The sequence below is a fragment of the Cryptomeria japonica genome, chromosome 2 (genome assembly GCF_030272615.1).
Source record: "Cryptomeria japonica chromosome 2, Sugi_1.0, whole genome shotgun sequence".
Taxonomy (NCBI): domain Eukaryota; kingdom Viridiplantae; phylum Streptophyta; class Pinopsida; order Cupressales; family Cupressaceae; genus Cryptomeria; species Cryptomeria japonica.
The window spans coordinates 107,483,585-107,490,845 of record NC_081406.1 but is presented as its reverse complement, the minus strand read 5'-3'; positions in this window follow the sequence as shown (position 1 = coordinate 107,490,845).

Below are 7,261 nucleotides of genomic sequence, written 5' to 3'. Positions count from 1 at the left end.
AGCTAAAGCTGTTGTTTCTCCCTTGTTTCTATAAAAGGGAATTTAGGGTCATTTGCAAAGGGTTCTGAAACTTTGTATTGATTTTTGCATGGAGAATCACACAAAGTGGTGTATTGAAAGAATTGTATCATATGGATATATTTTAAAAGAATTAATGAAAATCTAAGTTCTCAAACATGTCTAAATAAACATCTCTGTATCAATAAACACATTATGGTCTTTTATTATGCTATTTTGAATTTGGAAATAGAAAGTTGAAAAATACAATTATAAATCAATATTAAATTCTAATTGCAAAAAGTTGAGACTCATAAAATATCATCAAGTTATCAACCATAATAATATGCTTTTGTAATATGAATGATGAGATACAATAGAAAGATTAATACATACCAATCTCTTATAGCTGCTATTCATCCTCATCAAATTCAGAGCTTTCTTGATTCTTGTCTGTGTTTTCTTCACTCTGAGTCTGCATACCTTCGTTGAACTGCATCTCAATGCTACCAATAGGTCCAGTACATGAGTCAATAGTCCCACTAGCAATTTGGTTTGAAGTGTTGCCTAAACCTCTTCTTTCACATTTGGACCCCCAGATTTGCTGTGCCCTATCATAAGGAAAAGTGTGGACATCATATCTAGATGTATAGAGCCTCAAGCAATTTTCCAAATTTTTGTCTAGTTTATTTCTTAGCTTTGATTTTAGGAACCCCAAAGCACTAAATTTTTGTATAGTGTTGGTTGATTTTGATAGATATTGTCGAGGGTCATGCATGCCATCTTACGCAACGTAGCATATTCTGCAATATACAGAGCTCTTTTTTGGGCATCCTCCATAATATTCCTCATTTCCTCTAGCATGGGTAGAAAAGCTACTAAAGTTAAGAGTGTCTCTAGATTACTTAACCTCCGAAGAAGGTCAGGAAATTTTGGTTGATTTGATTCATGACGAGTTGTGTGAAATAGTCCAATCAAGGATGAATATTCTGAAAAAAATCGATGCGCTGGACCATCCAAAGAGATTCATCTTGTATCATTATCCTTGAGAAGCTTGTTCCCATCAGTTATTCCATCAACAAAGTGTTGAAATTTCATAAATTGCTTGGGACTTCGACAAAAGTGTGAGTAGCTCTCTTTGATTAAAATTTCAATTTTTTTTACCGAAGCATACTTTCTCACAATTCCAAATGCTAGATTCATTATGTGATCCATGTAGTGAATTGCATTAATGTACGGTGGAAATCAAGTTTCAGTATTTATACAAAGACCGTTCCTGTGACCTTGCATTATTGAAGCTCCATTTTCTCCAACACAAACCAATTTTTTGGCAACCATCATGTCATCCATACCTCCATATTCAATTAAACTTTTCTTTACTAGTTGAAATAATTTTTTCACTGTCACACTCTCCTTCATTTTAGCAACAGATAGTAGATGAGGTTGGCGGGCACGATTCTATATAGTATAAACATGCATGCATACCCATGAAGCATTGTCTCCTATCGTAACTTCGTCTAAAGAAAATGCAATAAAGTTTGTCTCTCTTATTATAACACATCAAAAATATGATCGCTCACCTTTAGGTCACTAGCAGTCGCCAATGCAGTCAACGTCAATGATTTTCCTTAGTCTGAAACTTTGCTATTGATCAGAGTTCAGAGCCTAGAACCCACCAAATTGTGTAGAGATAGATTTGATCTTTGAATGTATTTATACCAATCCTTATATGGAAAATTCTATGGGAATTTTATATGGTATACAAATATTTGGCAAATCCCATGTAACTATATCATGACTTATGTAATTTTCAAAGCGATTATGGGTTGTCCAAATAATTGGCAAAAGTTGGGGTGAATGGAGACATGCGTCGGTATAATGTCGGGCAAATTGAGTCCTCTTGGCTAACAAATATTCATATGCGTATAGGCGAATTATGGTCATCTATTAAGGCAACCTCGGAGAGTGTAGGCGAAAAAAATAAATTTACCGTGTGTCCATCGTATATTGTATTGGCAAAATCCTGGCATAGAAAAATTTAATTACATACAACATATGATGACTGGGCCATGAATTTGATGGAAATTGATAATGTTTTGGCGACATGGCCACCCCTAGTCGGTATAAAATATTCACCATTTCCCAGGTCGCCGACGTGAAAAATTCACCATTGGTGAATATTCACCACTAAAGTAATCTCTAGTAGCAGAGTTGTTGCCTCCCTCTCACCTACATGGTATCATCTTTTGGTTGATCATAGATGTAACCCAAATAACAGAGTGGTATTGGGCCCTTTTCCATATGTGTAATTATTAATTTGAAGTAATTAATGTTTATTCCTTTGATGATGCCATCGAAAGATTGAACCTTTGGTGTTACATATTTAATTTGATGCCAACCACCACTTTGGTTGTGCATGAGGAAGTTTTTATATGATTGAATTGCCCCAGAATAAATGTGAAACTCTTCCGATATGCTTGGCAACTAGGAAAAGGGATGCTTGGTTCTACACATGTCATAAATTGAGTCTTTTCAACCGTAACTCTGACTTTCACGTAGGTCAATCACCCTGGTACACATGGACCAAATTGAAAGACATGGTTGAGAGAGTTTTAAAATGATTTGATTGTACCATAATTTTGATACAATCCCTCTTTACTTTTGCTAATTGTCATTCCTTACCCATCAAACCATTAGTGGATGTTTTCTTGTCTCGCCACTTCTCTATATGATTTAATAGTGAAGAGAAAATTGTAGCTTCTTAAGCTATGAAGGGTCAATTCTTCCTTAATATGGCTTTGCTTACTCACAAGGCCACATCCGCTCATGTCCAACATGTCAAGAATATTGACCAATACCCCTTACATGATATTATTTTGATCAAGCAGAGGAATGTTGTCATAAATATTATTGCTTGTTTCTTCATATTTTAGGGTTTAAATTGGCCTTCTACCATTTCTTCTCATATGATGCTAAAATTAGGATGTTTTTCAAGTAGTCATCACCTCAGAATCTCAATTGTTTGATCCTATTGCCCAACTTTGGCTTTCTCAACTATACCTATAATGAAAATTGTAGATGCGGATTATACCCACAATTCTCAAATCAATTCCAAATTATAGTAGCTCAAAATTAGTGACAAGGTTTCAAAGGAGTTTTTCTAGGCTTTATGTGCATGCCATACCTCTCATACTATAAGACAATTCATAGAGGTCATGAAATCCTTCATGGATCACCAAATATTCTCTAAGCTTTTGTTGGACATTACTAAATTATCTTTGTGGCCCAAGATAATACTTATAGAGGGTATCTTGGATTGTAGCAATATGTTAAGGCTATCTTTTGTTAGCTATCCGATGCTCAATGCATTTTTTGCAATCACTTATTTTCTTAAGATGACCTCGAAGAAGTTGTTTCTCCAAGTGCAGTGAAAAATCTCCTAACTTTGACAAATTCCCCTATTATTTTTACAAAGACTTTTAGGACACTATTGTTAGTGATCTCCATAAGGATTTTCTACAATCCATGTATACTGGGTCATTAGGAAATTTTATTGACAAAGACAATATTAAATTAATACCTAAAAGTAGAGATCTAGAGGGCATTAATAATTGACACCCTATACTTCTATTGAATGTCTCCTATGCATACCGAGTCACTAGGAAATTTGATTAATGAAAGAAATATTAAATTCATACCTAAAACTAGGGATCTGGAGGACATCAATAATTGGCACTCTATCACTGTGTTGAATGTCTCTTATGCATATTGGGTCATTAGGAAATTTGATTAGAAAAGAAAATATTACATTCATACCTAAAACTAGAGATCTAGAGGACATAAATAATTGGCATCCTATCACTCCATCGAATGTCTCCTATAAGGTCATTCCCAAAGAATTTTCTCTCAAGCTATGCTCAATGTTACAACTTTTTTTAAGACCTAAACAAACAAGATTCATCAAATCTTGGTATATCCTAAACAAAATTATAGTGTTCAAGGAATGAAATGGGGTTAGCATTCTTAATAGCCTTCTATTTTCATCAAAATCATTTTTTTTAAGACTATGACCACATAGAAAGCCCCTTCATTCTTGCCATGCTACAAAACCTTGGTTTTGACCTTTCTTCAATCATTTTGGGTACCCTTTGTCAATGCCTCAACATGAATTACCTTCTTATATCAACATTATTAATTTTGTGGCACAAGGAATGCTTGATAATTGAGGGTAAATTCTTAATAATCATAATATTATACATGTTCCAATACATACAAGAAGGGAACAATTACAGGGTAATTATAGAATTTTGTGTAGGATGTTGTAATTAGAATAATTATGTAAGAATAATGTAATATGTGCCAACATTTCCCCCTTATTACATTGTTCTTTCAAATATACCTTTGTAAACACAAACTTCACCTTGCCAAGGGATACCTATTAAGATTTAGACCACAAAACTTGTTGATTACATAAAATAAATACATGTTTTTGAGAAGATAATTTTGTTGGGAAAATAGGTGTTGTACACCTTGCCTAATAATGTTCATAATTGTAATATTTATTTATTATGTGAGTTTCTCATAGACATGTAATGTATTATTTATTCATTTGATGTTGCATATGGGTGTGTAACATATAGAGATTCCTTGGGAATATTATCAGGGCCACTTGATGAGTTGTATTGTAACAATGTAACATTATATTGTATTTATTTAATATTAGGGAAATATATTTAAAAAGAGAAAACTTAATACCCAATATTAAATGTGGGGTCAAGGTGTAGTTAGCACATATTTTTTTCACATGGTTTTGTGGCACACAGTTTTACATTGCCACTACTTGTTTTTGTGTGAGATTTTGTCTCTAAAAGCAAGCATATGTTTTGTGATTAAGTTTGGCCAATGGTTTTGAGCTATCATTATATTGAGTCTTTTAGAGGATTGCATTTTTTAAGAAAGACATAGGATGTGTGGATTATTGCTTGGACACATGGGAATGCATTGGAGGGCTTGATGTTTAAGATGTATTCATTGTAACTCTATGTTATCTTATGGCTAAATAATATGATGGAGTATGGATGCTTTTGGAGGTTGGGTTTTTCCCTCATGAGGGTTTTCCCAGGATATATCTTGTGTTATCTTTTGGATTGTCTATTTTGATCTTTACATTATGGTGATTCTATAAGATTTTATGCATTCTTTTCTCTCATGGGTTATGTAGGAAATAAATTATTTTTGATAAAGATAAATGGGTTTTACATGGACCCGAAACCAAAAGTTTTACATAAACCAATCATCAGCCAAACAAACATGAACCAACATCAAAATAGGGGAGTACCCACAAATAGTCACGAAAGCAAAAGAGACGTAGACTAACAAGACAAAACAAAAGAAAAACCCTCAATTAAGAGAGTGCATCAAATCCTTGTTCTTCTAGATGGAAAACTTGTTGATTTCCTCTAGCTCCTCCATAATGAATCTGGAGGTACCCTTGTTGCTGCTCCTGCTTCTAGTTCTGGAACTAGGACCAGTGGTTTTGTTGTCTCCAGCAGCCATATCTTCCCCTCTAAGATCTTTCACCGGTTCACTGTGGTAGGATCTATAATCAACAACCATGGCATTGATCTTTTCAAGCCCCTCTATACTGTTGTTCATGGCTTCTTTGCTTATGTCAACCATGTTCTTGAGTTGTTCCACCTTTTCAATTATTTGTTCATGATTGCATTTCATCACCTCGACATCCTGGGAGAGCTTTTGGGTCATAATCATGAGTTTCTTGGATTTACTGGGCTCAGGGGAAGAAGTGAATATTTTAATAATCTCTTTAACCCCCACTTTGAGGGTATCAATTTCTCTCTCCACCCACTCCTAGTAGCTTTCCTAGCTTCTGGTAGCTTCCATAACCAGGTTCATTAGATTAGTAGTCCTCTGTATCCCACTGTTCTCTTCTTTGGCCATGGTACCCTATTTTTATTTCAGGACATTGATGGGGATGCCCAATTTTATTTCCATATCCGAATTATTCAAACCATAGTCCTTAGCCGCCAAATTGTTTTTTTAAGAGAGGGGCTCGGCCTTAGAAATTAGTTTGCTAGTGGTTTTGTATTTTTTGGCCGCCCATCTAGGAGGATTCTTACTGCTAAACATCCTAGGGGTGACCATCATCTCCCCTTCTTCCGCAGGATTATAATCAGGGTCATTAAGAGGAATGGAACCCCCACTATCCTCCTAATCCACATCCGAGTCAGAGACATCTTGGATATTAGTCTATTGGCCAGCCTCAGTTAGAGAGGGCACAATTTCAAGGGACTTAGCATACTCCATGATGAGCACAATAAGCCCTTCATGGAGAATAGGGTTGTTTGGATTTTCCAAATGTTTTTCTAGGCTATTTTCTAAAGAGGAGGCCAGATAGAAAGGAACATAAATGATTTTACCATGCCTAAAATGATTCAAAATGGTAAAATGATGGGAAAAGATGCTGGTATATCTACCATTGAGCGTAATATACCTCATGATGAACTCGGCCATGTCTTCCCAGGGAGCCATAAGATCTATCCTATAGTAGCCGCCATCAGCCATCTTGGTGACTCTAGAGTGCTCCTTTCCTTTGTCAAAGAAACTCATCAAGTCCTCCTCCCCAATTTTCCTATCCCTATAAAATCTTCTGATAGTCATCGCTAGACCAGTGACTATCGCCACCAAGGTTTCATCAATCTGATACTCGGCTCAATAAGCCCTCAGGTTCCCTTTTTTTATGAAGTCGATCTAGGAAGGGGACGATTCCCCCATCAACGACTTCCTGCCACACATCCTTGTTTTTAATCCATTTCTCGCAAGTAGACGGTTCTTGCTTGTTATTGTCCCCACCCATTATGCTCCTAGTTGCCGAATAATAGAAAATGGGCCACACTAGAAAAGGCTCCAAACAGTTGCAGGAAATGGGCCACACCAAAAAAGTCTCCAAATAGTAGCGAAAAATGGGCCACACAATAAGATAGAAAATCTAAGCACCAGGGAAGTTTCGAGATCTTCTATTAGGGAAAACAAAAAAGAGCCATTTCCCCATCAACTCTATCAAATCATGATGAAAGATCATTGATTAATGCAGGTGGGTGTAATCATCATGGGCCAGCTCGCATAGTTTTTTGGGGAAAGAATCCCTACTACTCCACCATTTGGTCACCACATATCCCACCGCCAAATTGGCCAATAGATCCACTACTTTATTTCCTTCCCGGTGTACGTGCGAGATTTTGAAATC